Source organism: Oncorhynchus masou, chromosome 23, assembly GCF_036934945.1.
Source record: "Oncorhynchus masou masou isolate Uvic2021 chromosome 23, UVic_Omas_1.1, whole genome shotgun sequence".
Classification (NCBI taxonomy): Eukaryota; Metazoa; Chordata; class Actinopteri; order Salmoniformes; family Salmonidae; genus Oncorhynchus; species Oncorhynchus masou.
The window spans coordinates 42,957,612-42,976,500 of NC_088234.1; the positions used below are offsets into that span (position 1 = coordinate 42,957,612).

General features: G+C 46.1%; 1 protein-coding gene across 1 annotated transcript in view; it reads right to left on the reverse strand.

Moving 5' to 3' along the window:
- Positions 1-18,889, reverse strand: part of LOC135510870 (adhesion G protein-coupled receptor A3-like) — a 270,757-nt gene that overhangs the window by 250,933 nt on the left and 935 nt on the right. The window lies entirely within an intron of this gene.

An 18,889-nucleotide genomic window follows, 5' to 3' on the forward strand; every position in this document is an offset into this window, starting at 1 on the left:
CACCTCGCCGCACTGGCCTGGCTACAGGGAGCATTCAACCCGGTAAGGTTGGGCAGGCTCGGTGCTCAAGAGCTCCAGTGCGCCCTCGCGGTCCGGTCTATCAGGTGCTACGTCCACGCACCAGGCTGTCTCTCCGTCTCCTCCCTACAGGTGCTCCCGCCTGTCCAGCGCTGCCGGAGTCTCCCGCCTGTCCGGCGCTGCAGGAGTCTCCCGCCTGTCCGGCGCTGCCGGAGTCTCCCGTCTTTGATTTCGGCCTAGTATGGTTCTCAATCAGAGGCAGCTGTCAATTGTTGTCCCTGATTGAGAATCATACTTCGGTAGCCTGGGTTTCACTTTTGGGTTGTGGGTGTTTGCTTTCCGTGTGAGTGTTTGGTCCACACAGTACTGTTTTTGGTTTTGTACATTCACGTCATCGTTTGTTGTTTTGTTCGAGTGTTTTATTGTCTTTATTAAAAAACATTATGGACACTTACCACCCTGCGCATTGGTCCTCCGATCCTTCTCTCTACTCCTCCTCAGAAGAGGAGGACGAGAACCCTTACATCCTGAGTGGCCTAGTTACAGTTCTGACTTAAATCGTCATGAAAAACTATGGCAAGACTTGGAAATGATTGTTTAGCAATGATCAACAACCAACTACACAGAGCTTGAAACATTTTAAAAAGTAATGTGCAAATATTTTACAGTCCAGGTGTGCAAAGCTCTTAGAGACTTACGCAGAAAGGAATAGATTATTCTAACTTGTATTGACTCAGGGGTGTGAATACTTATTTAAATAAGATATTTCTGTATTTTATTTCCAATAAATGTGCAAAAATGGGTAAAAACATGTTTTCACTTTGTCATTATGGGGTATTGTGTGTAGATGGGTGGAAAACATTTATTTAATCCATTTTGAATTCAGGCGTCAACAACAAAATCTGGAATAAGTCAAGGGGTATGAATACTTTCTGAAGGCACTGTCTGTATATACACTGCTCAAAAAAATAAAGGGAACACTTAAACAAGACAATCACACTTCTGTGAACTCAAACTGTCCACTTAGGAAGCAACACTGAGTGACAATAAATTTCACATGCTGTTGTGCAAATGGAATAGACAACAGGTGGAAATTATAGGCAATTACCAAGACACCCCCAATAAAGGAGTGGTTCTGCAGGTGGTGACCACAGAACACTTCTCAGTTCCTATGCTTCCTGGCTGATGTTTTGGTCACTTTTGAATGCTGGCGGTGCTTTCACTCTAGTGGTAGCATGAGACGGAGTCTACAACCCACACAAGTGGCTCAGGTAGTGCAGCTCATCCAGGATGGCACATCAATGCGAGCTGTGGCAAGAAGGTTTGCTGTGTCTGTCAGCGTAGTGTCCAGAGCATGGAGGCGCTACCAGGAGACAGGCCAGTACATCAGGAGACGTGGAGGAGGCCGTAGGAGAGCAACAACCCAGCAGCAGGACCGCTACCTCTGCCTTTGTGCAAGGACGAGCAGGAGGAGTACTGCCAGAGCCCTGCAAAATGACCTCCAGCAGGCCACAAATGTGCATGTGTCTGCTCAAACGGTTGTGCTTACAGCCCAACACCGTGCAGGACGTTTGGCATTTGCCAGAGAACACCAAGATTGGCAAATTCGCCACTGGTGCCCTGTGCTCTTCACAGATGAAAGCAGGTTCACACTGAGCACGTGACAGACGTGACAGAGTCTGGAGACGCCATGAAGAACATTCTGCTGCCTGCAACATCCTCCGGCATGACCGGTTTGGCGGTGGGTCAGTCATGGTGTGGGGTGGCATATCTTTGGGGGCCCGCACAGCCCTCCATGTGCTCGCCAGAGGTAGCCTGACTGCCATTAGGTACCGAGATGAGATCCTCAGACCCCCTGTGAGACCATATGCTGGTGCAGTTGGCCCTGGGTTCCTCCCAATGCAAGAAAATGCTATTCCTCATGTGGCTGGAGTGTGTCAGCAGTTCCTGCAAGAGGAAGGCATTGTTGCTATGGACTGGCCCGCCCGTTCCCCAGACCTGAATCCAATTGAGCACATTTGGGACATCATGTCTCGCTCCATCCACCAACGGCACGTTGCACCACAGACTGTCCAGGAGTTGGTGGATGCTTTAGTCCAGGTCTGGGAGGAGATCCCTCAGGAGACCATCCGCCACCTCATCAGGAGCATGCCTAGGCATTGTAGGGAGGTCAAACAGGCACGTGGAGGCCACATACACTACTCAGCCTCATTTTGACTTGTTTTAAGGACATTACATCAAAGTTGGATCAGCCTGTAATGTGGTTTTCCACTTTAATTTTGAGTGTGACTCCAAATCCAGACCTCAATGGGTTGATAAATTTGATTTCCATTGATATTTTTTGCGTGATTTTTGTGCACATGTAAAGAAAAAAGTATTTAATAAGAATATTTAATTCCTTCAGATCTAGGATGTGTTATTTTAGTGTTCCCTTTGTTTTTTAAATATATATATATATATAAACTGTCTGCTAGTTTCATAGCTGATCTGTCATTCATACGGACCTCACATTGCTCGTCTAACAAAGATAAACAATCAAATGTCATGATGAGTGGGGAAATACATTTGCTAAAATATTATTGTTAAATTATTAATTTAATCCATTCTAGAATAAGGCTGTAACGTAACAAAATGTGGAAAAGGGAAGGGGTCTGAATACTTTCCAAATGCACTATCTAGCTAAACCAGGTGCAATCGTATGTTGTACATGGATCCTGACAAATAAATAAAAGACCGTAGGCCTATGCCAGGAAACTACAGATGTGTCCCTACCCAAATCCAATGCACTAATTTTCCTTTTCACAAGCATCCATTTGGAGAGAATAGAGTCTTTGGTGGTTTTGAGGAGCTATTGGTGGTTCTTTCGTAGAGGATGTCCAAATCCAAAAGAAGATTATCATTGGTATCTGAAAAAAAGCCATGTATGCTTATACTACATTACCTACAGTTAGTACATGCATGCATATACTACAATTTTCTTTTTTGCGGATTCTGACAAGGTAAAAAATCTGACAGAACACCGCAAATATCTGAGAAGGAGACAGACGATGAAGTCCAAACTTCTCTTTGCTGTCAGGTTTGCAAGTACAGAGCACACGCATTGTCACATACAATATCTAAAAGTAGATAAAATCTTGTTCACCGGGTAGGTTTGCATTTCAACTGTGACTGAGCTACAACAGCCTCCTGCAAAGACAATGTTTGTGTTTCCCTGTCATGTTCTCCCTATTGCTCCTTCCATCTCACCAACCCAAACATCTCTTTTCACAACACTTCCTGCCTCCCTGTGCATTTCTTCTGTGTCACTCTTTCCAAGTCTCTATCCCTGTCACTCCCTCTATCCCTCTAAATGTTTATCTCTCATTCCCTCCCTCCCTCCCTCCCTCCCTCCCTCCCTCCCTCCCTCCCTCCCTCCCTCCCTCCCTCCCTCCCTCCCTCCCTCCCTCCCTCCCTCCCTCCCTCCCTCCCTCCCTCCCTCCATATGCGCCCAGCTTCTCTCTCTGACTTTCGCTCTTCCCCTCTCTGTCTCTCTTCTCTCTTAGGCCAGTGCTATGTTCCCTAGCCAGTGCATTGCCTGAGACAGGTGTCAGCTACAATCTCTGCTACTGTTCTCCACAGAGACACAGTGCCTCTCTCTCTTTCTCATACTTGCCGCTGAAACGATTACACCAGATAGGTCAAGGTCAACAGAGCTGTCAGACTCCACTCCAACTCCGGAGAAACTTCTTTCACGTGTCGGAGAAGGAAACATGCAGAGGTGTTAATAGAGGGCTTCTGCTGCTCTCGAGGTGCTAAGAATTATGGACATTTCACAAACAATCCATTTTCTTTTCAATTTGTTATGTTTGAAGATGTTTTATACTGCATTGGGAATTTGTAATAAATAGTAACTAAACGTAAAAGACATAGGGATGGTGCTGCCACTTAATTACAACCACTAAACATGATTTGTGAATAGAATGCATCTACTTGAGGAAAACTTACTGTACGTGCCATAATAAAGAAGGTCACTAATACAGAACTTGTTGTCTGAAGAGGTGAAGTGAATGAAAGGAACAATGAAGGAGGCCAAGGGGATGGATGCATTAGGAGAGATCTACTAGTGAGGGAATTCACTCCGTGTAAGTCACATGGTGTGCATAGCCTATTTTCCTCTCATATCTGTTTATTTTCACAGCACGTCTAAACAAAAGGGAGACATGGGAGGCCACTTCGGCCCGACAAAAGGTCACATTCCCTAATGCAGGAAAGCTGCTTCCTGGCCAACCAAGAGGCCTGCTGGAGGCTTGTTGACCAAGGGGAAAGACAGTAAGCATTATATGTGTCACTTTAAATGTAACGTTACAAAGGATTTGTAATTTGTCTTCTTAAAAAGAGTAGACTATTTGAATTGCAAACTGCTGTTGCAATGAAGGATACTCCTCATTCCTGCCAAGAGGCATTGATTGGACAAAGAGACAATGTTTATGCTATTTCAGGGGATAATTAATTTAGTCTGGCTCATTTACCATTTATGAGCTTTACAATATAAACACTGACTTTTTAAACATGACCGTGACCCAAGATTGTCAGTGAAGAACACTTCCTCCAATCAAAACTTGGTAATGCCTCCAGGCACAACTACAACAACAGTTTAAGAAAGTGAAGACAAGATTAGCCTTGGTGCATAATTAATTATGTATCTTAGAACAGCGGAATTACTTTGTTTACATAAAATATATATGTATATATATATTTTTTTTTTCACCTTTATTTAACCAGGTAGGCCAGTTGAGAACAAGTTCTCATTTACAACTGCGACCTGTCCAAGATAAAGCAAAGCAGTGGGACAAAAACAGCAACACAGAGTTACACGTAAACAAACGTACAATCAATAACACAAAAGAAAAGATTTAAAAAAAAATCTATGTACAGTGTGTGCAAATGTAGAAGAGTAGGGAGGTAGGCAATAAATAGGCCATAGAGGTAAAAATAATTACAATTTAGCATTAATACTGGAGTGACAGATGTGCAGATGATGATGTGCAAGTAGAGATACTGGAGTGTAAAAGAGCAAGAGGGTAAGTAATAATATGGGAATGAGGTAGTCGGGTGTGCTATTTACAGATTGGCTGTGTACAGGTACAGTGATCCGTAAACTGCTCTGACAGCTGATGCTAAAAGTTAGAGAGAGAGATATAAGACTCCAGCTTCATGGATTTTTGCAATTCATTCCAGTCATTGGCAGCAGCGAACTGGAAGGAAAGGCGGCCAAAGGAAGTGTTGGCTTAGGGGCTGACCAGTGCAATGTACTTGCTGGAGCGCGTGCTATGGGTGGGTGTTGCTATGGTGACCAGTGAGCTAAGATAAGGCGGGGCTTTACCTAGCAAAGACTTATAGATGACCTGTAGCCAGTGGGTTTGGCAACGGATATGTAGTGAGGGCTAGCCAACGAGAGCATACAGGTCGCAGTGGAGGGTAGTGTATGGGGCCTTGGTGATAAAACTGATAGCACTGTGATAGACAACATCCAGTTTGCTGAGTAGAGTGGTGGGGACTATTTTGTAAATGACATCGCCGAAGTCAAGGATCGGTAGGGTAGTGAGTTTTACGAGGGTATGTTGTGAAACAGGAAGATGATTCTAGATTTAATTTTGGATTGGAGATGCTTAATGTGAGTCTGGAAGGGGAGTTTACAGTCAAACCAGACACCGAGGTATTTGTAGTTGTCCACGTTGTCACGCCCTGACCATAGAGAGCCCTTGGTTCCTTATGGTGTAGTAGGTCAGGGCGTGACTAGGGCGTGTTCTAGCTCAATATTTCTATGTTAGTGTTTTGTATGGTTCACAATTAGAGGCAGCTGGTAATCGTTGCCTCTAATTGTAGATCATATTTAGGTAGCCATTTGTCCCACCTGTGTTTGTGGGATATTGTTTTGTGTTAGTGCATGTGCACCACTACTTTCACGTTTCGTGGTTGGTTTATTGTTTTGTTTTGCAGTTTCACCGAAATAAAGATTTGGAACTCTACACACGGTGCGCATTGGTCCGTCTTTAATCACAAGCGTCACAGATTATCCCACCAAGCAAGGACCAAGCAGCGTGTGATGGAGGTAAAGGAGTTTTGGACCTGGGAAGAAATTATGGGAGGTTGTGAGACCCTTCCTTGGAAGTTGTCACCAAGGAAGGTGGAAGGACAAAGACGACGCCAGGGACCGCGGCCACAGATACCCCAAGACCGAGGGATGGTGGCGGAGCAGAGGAGAGTGGAAGAGCTGGTCATCAGTCCGGTGCCATCTGTACCAGCTCCCCGTACTCACCCTGAAGAGCCAGAGACCGTCAGGGAGGCGGTGGAGAAGTTGGGAGAGAGAGAGATGAGAGAAATGTTATGTAGGTGTGTTCTGCACAGCATCTGATCTGAGGAGCCTGTCACCAGTCTGGTGCCACCTGTGCCGGCACCACGCACCTGGCCTCCAGTGCGCCTCCCCAGTCCGGTACATCCTGTGCCAGCTCCCCACACTCGCCCTGAAGTGCGTGTCACCAGTCCGGTGCCACCTGTGCTGGCTCCACGCACCAGGCCTCCAGTGCGTCTCCCGGGCCCTCCACTGAGTCTTCCTCTGCGCTGGTGCCCAGTCCAGGCACGGTGTCCAGTCCCGCTCCAAGGCCGATGCCTTCCTCTGCGCCGGTGCCCAGTCCAGAAAAAGTTGCTGCAGGGGGTGCTGAGATGTTGGCCAGGTTAGGGGTAGCCAGGAGGTAAGCATGGCTAGCCATGGAAAAATGCTTATTGAAATGATCGATTATCGTAGATTTATCTGTGGTGACAGTGCTTCCTTTCCTCAGTGCAGTGGGCAGCTGGGAGGAGATGCTCTTATTCTCCATGGATTTTCCAGTGTCTAAAAACTTTTTGGAATTAGTGCTACAGGAAGCAAATGTCTGTTTAAAAAAGCTAGCCTTAGCTTTCCGAACTGACTGAGTATATCGGTTCCTGACTTCCCTGAAAAGTTGCAATCAGAGACAACGATAAACAGCTGTCTCTGATTGGGAACCTTATCAGGCCAACATAGACATACAAAACCCCCTAGACATACAAAAACCCTAGACATACAAAAACCCTAGACATACAAAAACCCTAGACATACAAAAACTAGAGTATCCACCCTAGTCACACACTGACCTAACCAAAATATATAGAAAAGGATATCTGTCAGGGCGTGACAAAGGTTAGGGCATGACAAAATGAGAGCGCCTGGGGAATGGGAGTGATGCTGGGGGCTGCAGGGCCTGGGTTAACCTCTATATCACCAGAGGAACAAAGGAGGAGTATGGCTAAAAGGAGGAGTACAGCTAAAGGCTAAAATAACTGGTCGTCCAGTGAGTTCGGAACAGAGAGTAAAAGGAGCAGGTTTCTGGCCGCGGAAGAATAGATTCAAGGCATACTGTACAGAAAAGAGTATGGTAGGATGTGAGTACAGTGGAGATAAGCATAGGCATTGAGTGACGATGAGAGAGGTTTTGTCTCTAGAGGCACCATTTAAGCCAAGTGCGGTCACCGCATGTGTGGGGGATGGAACATAAGGGCTAGCTAAGGCTTATTGAGCGGGGCTGGAGGCTCTACAGTGAAAAATTACTAACCAAAACAGCAAAAGACAATGCATATTGACATTAGGGAGAGGGATGTGTAGCCGAGTGATCATAGGGTCCAGTGAGTAGCTAGGCGAGCAGGAGGCACGATGATTCAGACAGCTAGCAGGCCAGCGATAACAGCAGAGTAGCAGACAAGAGTCTGTTGAAACACTCCTCGAACAGTTACGTTGGCAGACCAGTCGTGACGGATCGGCGGGGCTCCTTGTTGTCAGCAAAGGGTCCAGGCCAATTGGCAGAAGAGGTATTGAAGCTCAGGATAAAAAGTGTCAAAATAGCAGATCCATACCACATGAGGCGTGTTGCAGGAGTATGTTAAGTCCGTAGATGGAAAATGAGATAAAAAAAATATATACAAATATATATACGAAGAAAAACAAAACAATCATAACAGACATCCCAACTGCTACGCCATCTTGGAAATGGTTGCTCAGAATTTCGCTGCTCAGAATTTAATTCAATATCCATGATGCTATCATCATGCATTATTACTCATCAACCTGCATATTTCAAAATCTTCCGCCACAGTGTTTGGAATAGAGGCGCTGCTTTACATTTCTTATTTGCGTCTTTCTCTCTCAATGATACACCTTTCCATACAGCTTCCATGACTAAAACAGTCTAAAAGGCTCGTAGGCCTTGTCACTTTCCACACATGCAGGGTGTACGTGATTGGTCTCAAAACTGTAAAGTGCATCCTCTAATTTAATCTGACAGTACCTGTAAAATGAATATGATTCCTCTTGTTGGTTCCTTTTTCATAAATTTAGTCTCTTTGAGCATCCTTTGACAAATAACAGATGGTGCACCAGATATTGGAGAGGAAAATGCTGAAAAGACAGCAATTTTAGCAGGAAGCTGGTCAGTCAGAAGGAGGCAAAGGAAAAGGCACAATATAACTACTACAATATAACTACAGTGACCAACATTTACTGAGCATCTGAGTCATCTGGTCATCTGAGCATATATATATATATATATATATATATAGTGCCTTGCGGAAGTATTCGGCCCCCTTGAACTTTGCGACCTTTTGCCACATTTCAGGCTTCAAACATAATGATATATAACTGTATTTTTTTGTGAAGAATCAACAACAAATGGGACACAATCATGAACGACATTCAGGAACGACATTTATTGGATATTTCAAACTGTTTTAACAAATCAAAAACTGAAAAATTGGGCGTGCAAAATTCGATTTTTGCAATTCGTTCCAGTCACTGGCAGCAGAGAACTGGAAGGAAAGGCGGCCAAATCAGGTGTTGGCTTTGGGGATGATCAGTAGGATATACTTGCTTGAACGTGTGCTACGGGTGGGTGTTGTTATCGTGACCAGTGAACTGAGATAAGGCGGAGCTTTACCTAGCATAGAATTATAGATGACCTGTAGCCAGAGGATCTGGCGACAAATATGTAGCGAGGGCCAGCCGACTAGAGCATACAGGTCGCAGTGGTGAGTGGTATAAGGTGATTTGGTAACAAAATGGATGGCACTGTGATAGACTGCATCCAGTTTGCTGAGTAGAGTATTGGAAGCAATTTTGTAGATGACATAGCCGAAGTCGAGGATCGGTAGGATAGTCAGTTTTACAAGGATAAGTTTGGTGGCGTGCGTGAAGGATGCTTTGTTGCGAAATAGAATGCCGATTCTAGATTTGATTTTGGATTGTAGATGTTTAATATGAGTCTGGAAGGAGAGTTTACAGTCTAACCAGACACCTAGGTATTTATAGTTGGAGTTAATAGTTATATATAGCTGTATTTATAGTTTACTAGCGTTTAAGAGCAGTTGGAGGCCATGGAAGGAGTGTTGTATGGCATTGAAGCTTGTATGGCATTGGAGGTTAGTTAGCACAGTGTCCAAGGAAGGGCCAGAAGTATACAGAATGGTGTCGTCTGCGTAGAGGTGGATCAGGGAATCGCCCTAGGCAAGAGCGACATCATTGATAAATACATAGAAAAAGTCGGCCCGAGAATTAAAACCTGTGGTACCCCCCATAGAGACTGCCAGAGGTCTGGACAACATGCACTCCAATTTGATACACTGAACTGCAATGTAGTTGGTGAACCAGGCAAGGCAGTCATTAGAAAAACCAAGGCTATTGAGTCTGCCAATAAGAATACAGTGATTTGATAGAGTCGAAAGCCTTGGCCAGGTCGCTAAAGACGGCTGCACAGTACTGTCTTTTATCGATGGCGGTTATGATATCGTTTAGTACCTTGAGCGTGGCTGAGGTGCACCCTTGACCGGCCCGGAAACCAGATTGCACAGCGGAGAAGGTACAGTGGGATTCGAAATGGTCAGTGATCTGTTTATTAACTTGGCTTTCGAAGACTTTAGATAGGCAGGGCAGGATGGATATAGGTCTGTAACAGTTTGGGTCTAGGTTGTCACCCCCTTTGAAGAGGGGGATGACCGAGGCAGCTTTCTAATCTTAAGGGATCTCGGACGATACGAAGGAAACATGTCCCCCCCTCATTCTGAAATTGCATTTTTGTCCCCTCCAGTTTTAGCATTGGAATGTGATTCGAAACGGGGCTGCGGTGTGCTTTAGGACAATGCGGACGCCTCCGAGCAGTTAGGTAGGCTGTTTGGAGCGTCTATTCGGCTGGGTTCTGACAGGCTGCGAGAAGGCAAAGCTTCTGGATGGCTGGCTGTACCAGCACAGGAGGGTTGAGCATAGTTCAGTGTGTACGTGTTGCGCTCTCTCACCGAGTTAGCTGGCAAGGAACTCTAGCCCGGCCAGAGCTCCTGTGCTCCTAGCATACTCCTGGGCTACAATACCCGGACCCACGACCGGTCTATCGATGTCACTGCATGAAGAGGAATAAACAGACTCACCCCATCGCGACGTCCTCCAAAGGCTAACTCTCTAGCACTCGCTACCTCCTTGCTTGCTAATTCGGCATGCTAACTGCTAGCTTGTTTAGCCCAGGTCCGCTAACTACTACCTTTGTTTACCCCGGCCTGCTAATCTGTTAGCACAGGCCTGCTAACCGTCTGCATCGCCGCATCCCAAACACGCAGTGGCCCATATGTACTTTCTATCTCTTCCCGATTTTTAAAAATTTGTTTATACCTTCCGGAAACCTGCCTCACCCAATGTGATACGGAATCGCTATTATTTTTAATTTTTAGAACACACTCAAGAACCTCCAGAAGCTAACCAGCTAACTAGCTACAAGCTATTTAGTCATTGTTAGTTTTTTAACCTGGATAACACTCGCCAGTCCAGCCCCCCTGCCCCATCCACCGCTGCCCCCTGGACTCTGATCACTTGGCTACATAGCTGATGCACGCTGGACTGTCCATTAATCACGGTACTCCATTTTGCTTGTTTGTTTTATCTGTCGGCCCCTTTGCCCAGTCAATGCCATTTTACCTGCTGTTGTTATGCTAGCTGATTAGCTGTTGTCTCACCCACTGTTTTAGCTAGCTTTCCCAGTTCAACACCTGTGATTACTGTATGCCTCGCTGTATGTCTCTCTCAAATGTCAATATGCCTTGTATACTGTTGCTCAGGTTAGTTATCATTGTTTTAGTTCACAATGGAGCCCCTAGTCCCACTCCTCATACCCCTGATACCTCCTTTGTCCCACCTCCCACATATGCGGTGACCTCACCCATTACAACCAGCATGTCCAGAGATAAAACCTCTCTCATCATCACCCAGTGCCTGGGCTTACCTCCGCCGTACCCGCACCCCACCATACCCCTGTCTGCACATCATGCCCTGAATATATTCTACCATGCCCAGAAACCTGCTCCTCTTATTCTCTGTCCCCAACGCTTTAGGCGACCAGTTTTGATAGCCTTTAGCCGCACCCTCATACTACTCCTTCTCTGTTCCGCGGGTGATGTGGAGGTAAACCCAGGCCCTGCATGTCCCCAGCCACCCTCATTTGTTGACTTCTGTGATCGAAAAAGCCTTGGTTTCATGCATGTCAACATCAGAAGCCTACTCCCTAAGTTTGTTTTACTCACTGCTTTAGCACACTCTGCTAACCCTGATGTCCTTGCCGTGTCCGAATCCTGGCTCAGGAAGGCCACCAAAAATTCAGAGATTTCCATACCCAACTATAACATCTTCCGTCAAGATAGAACTGCCAAAGGGGGAGGAGTTGCAGTCTACTGCAGAGATAGCCTGCAAAGTAATGTCATACTTTCCAGGTCCATACCCAAACAGTTTGAACTACTAATTCTGAAAATTACTCTCTCCAGAAATAAGTCGGTCACTGTTGCCGCCTGCTACCGACCCCCCTCAGCTCCCAGCTGTGCTCTGGACACCATTTGTGAATTGATTGCCCCCCATCTAGCTTCAGAGTTTGTTCTGTTAGGTGACCTAAACTGGGATATGCTAAACACCCCGGCAGTCCTACAATCTAAGCTAGATGCCCTCAATCTCACACAAATCATCAAGGAACCCACCAGGTACAACCCTAACTCTGTAAGCAAGGGCACCCTCATAGACGTCATCCTGACCAACTGGCCCTCCAAATACACCTCCGCTGTCTTCAATCAGGATCTCAGCGACCACTGCCTCATTGCCTGTATCCGCTACGGTGCCGCAGTCAAACGACCACCCCTCATCACTGTCAAACGCTCCCTAAAACACTTCTGTGAGCAGGCCTTTCTAATCGACCTGGACCGGGTATCCTGGAAGGACATTGACCTCATCCCGTCAGTTGAGGATGCCTGGTCATTCTTTAAGAGTAACTTCCTCACCATTTTAGATAAGCATTCTCCCTTCAAAAAATGCAGAACTAAGAACAGATACAGCCCTTGGTTCACTCCAGACCTGACTGCCCTCGACCAGCACAAAAACATCCTGTGGCGGACTGCAATAGCATCGAACAGTCCCCGCGATATGCAACTGTTCAGGGAAGTCAGGAACCAATACACGCAGTCAGTCAGGAAAGCTAAGGCCAGCTTCTTCAGGCAGAAGTTTGCATCCTGTAGCTCCAACTCCAAAAAGTTCTGGGACACTGTGAAGTCCATGGAGAACAAGAGCACCTCCTCCCAGCTGCCCACTGCACTGAGGCTAGGGAACACGGTCACCACCGACAAATCCATGATTATCGAAAACTTCAACAAGCATTTCTCAACGGCTGGCCATGCCTTCCGCCTGGCTACTCCTACCTCGGCCAACAGCTCCGGCCCCCCCGCAGCTCCTCGCCCAAGCCTCTCCAGGTTCTCCTTTACCCAAATCCAGATAGCAGATGTTCTGAAAGAGCTGCAAAACCTGGACCCGTATAAATCAGCTGGGCTTGACAATCTGGACCCTCTATTTCTGAAACTATCCGCCGCCATTGTCACAACCCCTATTACCAGCCTGTTCAACCTCTCTTTCATATCGTCTGAGATCCCCAAGGATTGGAAAGCTGCCGCAGTCAGCCACCTCTTCAAAGGGGGAGACACCCTGGACCCAAACTGTTACAGACCTATATCCATTCTGCCCTGCCTATCTAAGGTCTTCGAAAGCCAAGTCAACAAACAGGTCACTGACCATCTCGAATCCCACCGTACCTTCTCCGCTATGCAATCTGGTTTCCGAGCCGGTCACGGGTGCACCTCAGCCACACTCAAGGTACTAAACGACATCATAACCGCCATCGATAAAAGACAGTACTGTGCAGCCGTCTTCATCGACCTTGCCAAGGCTTTCGACTCTGTCAATCACCATATTCTTATCGGCAGACTCAGTAGCCTCGGTTTTTCGGATGACTGCCTTGCCTGGTTCACCAATTACTTTGCAGACAGAGTTCAGTGTGTCAAATCGGAGGGCATGCTGTCCGGTCCTCTGGCAGTCTCTATGGGGGCGCCACAGGGTTCAATTCTCGGGCCGACTCTTTTCTCTGTATATATCAATGATGTTGCTCTTGCTGCGGGCGAATCCCTGATCCACCTCTACGCAGACGACACCATTCTATATACTTTCGGCCCGTCATTGGACACTGTGCTATCTAACCTCCAAACGAGCTTCAATGCCATACAACACACCTTCCGTGGCCTCCAACTGCTCTTAAATGCTAGTAAAACCAAATGCATGCTTTTCAACCGATCGCTGCCTGCACCCGCATGCCCGACTAGCATCACCACACTGGATGGTTCCGACCTTGAATATGTGGACACCTATAAGTACCTAGGTGTCTGGCTAGACTGCAAACTCTCCTTCCAGACCCATATCAAACATCTCCAATCGAAAATCAAATCAAGAGTCGGCTTTCTATTCCGTAACAAAGCCTCCTTCACTTACGCTGCCAAGCTTACCCTAGTAAAACTGACTATCCTACCGATCCTCGACTTCGGCGATGTCATCTACAAAATTGCTTCCAACACTCTTCTCAGCAAACTGGATGCAGTTTATCACAGTGCCATCCGTTTTGTCACTAAAGCACCTTATACTACCCACCACTGCGACTTGTATGCTCTAGTCGGCTGGCCCTCGCTACATATTCGTCGCAAGACCCACTGGCTAAAGGTAATCTACAAGGCCATGCTAGGTAAAGCTCCGCCTTATCTCAGTTCACTGGTCACGATGGCAACACCCATCCGTAGCACGCGCTCCAGCAGGCGTATCTCACTGATCATCCCTAAAGCCAACACCTCATTCGGCCGCCTTTCGTTCCAGTACTCTGCTGCCTGTGACTGGAACGAATTGCAAAAATCGCTGAAGTTGGAGACTTTTATCTCCCTCACCAACTTCAAACATCAGCTATCTGAGCAGCTAACCGATCGCTGCAGCTGTACATAATCTATTGGTAAATAGCCCACCCATTTTCACCTACCTCATCCCCACAGTTTTTTATTTATTTACTTTTCTGCTCTTTTGCACACCAATATCTCTACCTGTACATGATCATCTGATCATTTATCACTCCAGTGTTAATCTGCAATATTGTAATTATTCGCCTACCTCATCATGCCTTTTTCATGCCTTTTGCACACATTGTATATAGACTCCCCTTTTCTGGAAGGTCCTCCCATCTCCACAGAGGAACTCTGTCACAGTGACCATCGGGTTCCTGGACACCTCCCTGATCAAGGCCCTTCTCCCCTGATTGCTCAGTTTAGCCGGGCGGCCAGCTCTATGAAGAGTCTTGGTGGTTCCAAACTACTTCCAAACTCTCCACTTTCTGGAGGACTGAGTTTTGAAATCAGTGGAATTAGAGTATGATAGCTAAGGAGATGGGGAAAATTCTAGCGTTTGATTACAAATATGCAGAGGGAGTCAAAAAAGAGAAGACACAGAAGGCTGTTGTATAAAACACCTGTCTCTGGATTACATCTTCAAACTAAGAGCAACCAAGGCACCCATGAAGGAGCAGGAGAAGCATCCAGCCATGTATAGGGATAAGATAGTCTAGCTAGCTACATTTTCAGATATTAAGCATTTATAATTTTGTCACAAAGTTGTTTTCATTTCAAGTTAAAGTACTCTTAGCTAGCTAGCTAACTTTAGCTGGCTGCTCGCTAGCTAACATTACGTGTATGATCTGTGTAAGTATATTATTTGTATCTCAGAGCTATTTGCATTGCTAGTTATAGCCTAATGTTAGCTAGCTAACATTGAACCTGGTTGGTTAGATACCTGCAGATTCATGCAGGGTAGTAACGTTATGAGTTGTGATTATGTTTCATTGTTTAGCTAGCTACATGTCTAAACAAAAGACTCCACTATGCCAGTAACCATTTCAATAGAATGTTCATGATGTCACTGTGACAACTGTCGATAGACGTAGCTGGTAAATATGCTCTGGTTATCTACTCAGATTTCAGAGCACTCTCATCTGAGTGTGCCAGAGCGCAGAATAACTGACAAATTTACAAAGCTCAACACCTGCTGAATATGGCCGGTGTCCGTAAACGTTGACAAAAAAGCTAAATTAAATTGTTGCAGGCAGCACAGTTGCCAACGCTCTGGATTACATAAAAACAGCCAAACCAGCTCTGCTAGGGCAATAAAGTGGTCAGAGTGAGCTGTTCTCTCATTTGTGTCTGTAAGTAGCTAGAAAGCTAGCCAACATTAGCCAGGTAGCTTGGGTGCTTGACTGCTGTTGCTTGGTCAGAACACTAGGATCAGCCCTACTAGAAAGATGGCGCCGACAGATATGGCAGCTCTGCTTCTAGCTCCTAAGCAACTTTGCAGTATTTCATTTTTTTTTATTTCTTACATTATTAGCCCAGAAGGTTTTTTGTGTTATTACATACAGACGGAAAGTAATTTTGGATATCGGAGTTGTACAAAAGTTCCATCAACATTGACTATAATACTCGCGCTGCTAAAACACTCGACCACTGCTATTCCAACTTGCAGGATACCTACAATGCCCTCCCCCGCCCTCCCTTCGGCTAATCAAATAATGACTCCATTTTGCTCATCCCTTTCTATCGGGAAGATTGTTTTGATCACGCTGACAGGAATATGTTCCCGGTAGCCTCAGTGAGTAACATCGACACAGTGACTGAGTTCATCAGGAATTGTATAGAGGATGTTGTTCCCACTGCGATGATTAAACCCTACGCAAATCAGAAACCGTGGATAGATTGCAGCATTTCGCGCAAAACTGAAAATGCAAACCATCGCATTTAACCATGGCAAGGTGACTGGGAATACGGTTGAATACAAAAACAGTGTATTTATTCCCTCCATAAGGCAATAAAACAGCCAAAATGTCACTACAGAGAATTCAATGGCTCAGACACAAGAGATATGTGGCAGGGTCTACAGACAATCATGTACTACAAAGGGAAAACCTGCCAAGTCGCGGACACCAACATCATTGCCCAGACAAGCTAAACACCTTCTTCGCCCGCTTTGAGGATAATGCAGTGCCACCGACGTGGCCTGTTCCCAAGGACAGTGGGCTCTCATTCTCTGTGGCCGACATGAGTAAGACATTTAAATGTATTATCCCTCGCAAGGCTGCAGGCCCAGACGGCATCCCTAGCCACGTCCTTAGAGCATGCGTAGACCAGCTGGCTGGAGTGTTTACGGAAATATTCAATCTCTCCCTATCCCAGTCTGCTGTCCCCTTTTGCTTCAAGATGTCCACCATTGTTCCTGTACCAAGAACGCAAAGGTAACTGAAATAAATGACTATCGCCCCATAGCACTCACTTCTGCAATCATGAGGTGCTTTGAGAGGCTAGTTAAGGATCATATCACCTCTAACTTATTGAACACTCTAGACCTACTTCAATTTGCATACCGCCCCAATAGATCCACCGACAATGCAATCGCCTTCGCACTGCACACTGCCCTATCCCATCTGGACAAGAGGAACACCTATGTAAGAATGCTGTTCATTAACTATAGCTCAGCCTTCAACACCATAGTACCCTCCAAGCTCATCCTTCAACACCATCATTAAGCTTGGGCCCCTAGGTCTGAACCCCATCCTGTGCAACTGGGTCCTGAACTTCCTGACTTGCCACCCCCAGGTGGTGAAGGTAGGAAACAACATCTCCACTTTGCTGATCCTCAACACAGGGGCCCCACAAGTGTGCGTGCTCAGCCCCCTCCCGTACTCCCTATTCACCCATGACTGTGTGGCCACACATGCCTCCAACTCAATCATCAAGTTTGCAGATGACACAACAGTTGTAGGCCTGATTACCAACAATGAAGAGACTACAGGGAGGAGATGAGGGTGTGAGGGCCCTGGCAGAGTGGTGCCAGGAAAATAACATCTCCCTCAACATCAAACAAAACAAAGAAGCTGGTCGTGGACTTAAGGAAACAGCGGAGGGAGCACGCTGCTATCCACATCAACGGGACCACAGTGGAGAAGGTGAAAAGCTTAGAGTTCTGCGCCGTACACATCACCGACGATCTGAAAGGGTCCACCCACACAGACAGTGTGGTGAAGAAGGTGCAACAGCATCTCTTCAACCTCAGGAGGCCCTTAAGACCCTCACAAACTTTTACAGATGCACAATTGAGAGCATCCTGTCGGGCTGTATCCAGTCTGGTATGGAAACTGCACTGCCCACAACGGCAGGGCTCTCCAGAGGGTAGTGCGGTCTGCCCAATGCATCACAAGGGGCACACTGCCTGCCCTCCAGGACACCTACAGCACCAGATGTCACAGGAAGGACATCAACCACCCGAGCCACGGCCTGTTTACCCTGTTACCATCCAGAAGGCGAGGTCAGTACAGGTGCATCAAATCTGGGACCGAAAGACTGAAAAACAGCTTCTATCTCAAGGCCATCATACTGTTAAAAAGCCATCACTAGCCAGCAATCACCCGGTTACACAACCCTGCACCTTAGAGGCTGCTGCCCTATATAGATAGACATGGAATCACTGGTCACTTTAATAATGGAACACTAGTTGCTTTAATAATGTTTACATAGTGCTTTATTCATTTCATATGTATATACTGTATTCTATTCTATTGTATTTTAGTCACATTTAGGCAATTCCTAGTTGCTGGCCTGCTCAGTCCTGGCCCTGGGGGTCTGCTGTACTGTTGTCACTCTGGCCTTGGCCTAACACACCTGAAACCAATAATGAATGTTTCACTAAGATCCTAAAGCTGAGTGGGGTCTGTTGGGTTGGGGCGCTACAGTGCCGTGGACCCCGAGAGGCAGGACGGGATGTCCCAGCTACATTGTGTGCAAGAAAAAAGAGCTCTACAGTACTATTAGGCCTATGATATGAATTATATGGAGGGTGTACTGTTTCCATGTGTTAATGTGTATGTGTGTTTTCATTCAACTTTTCCCCCCCAAACCTTTCCCTTGAGACATAAAAAAAGATGGGAAGGATGTTGTGTTGGGGAAAGAGTTGAGTTATTGACTAGACTGGTGGGGGTCGGGCGTGTAGTAGGCTCGGGTTGGCTGGGCGGCTGAAATTTGATATAGAGGCTGTCTTAAAGACAATCAAAAGTTAAGTCTTTGTACTTTATTCATAGGAGTTGTTCATTTGTTAAGCTATTAGTTAAAGGTGCAACACAATATTGATTATGGAATTATCATGGATCTAGTTCAGTCTTATCAATCACTTAAACATATTTAATAATCTCTTTCCTGGCTTGATGACTGTGGGCATTTATGCTTACTTTTTGTTCTAAATAGGAGACAACTAGAAGGGACATGAGTCATATTAGAATGTGTAGAAATGCAGGAAACGTGCTTTAGATGCCCCCCCCAAAAATGGGAGAACCCCCAGAACCCCTGGCCAAGTTATGTCCCCCTCTGCAAATAGCACTGATGAGTGATTTAAAAAGTCATAGTCAAT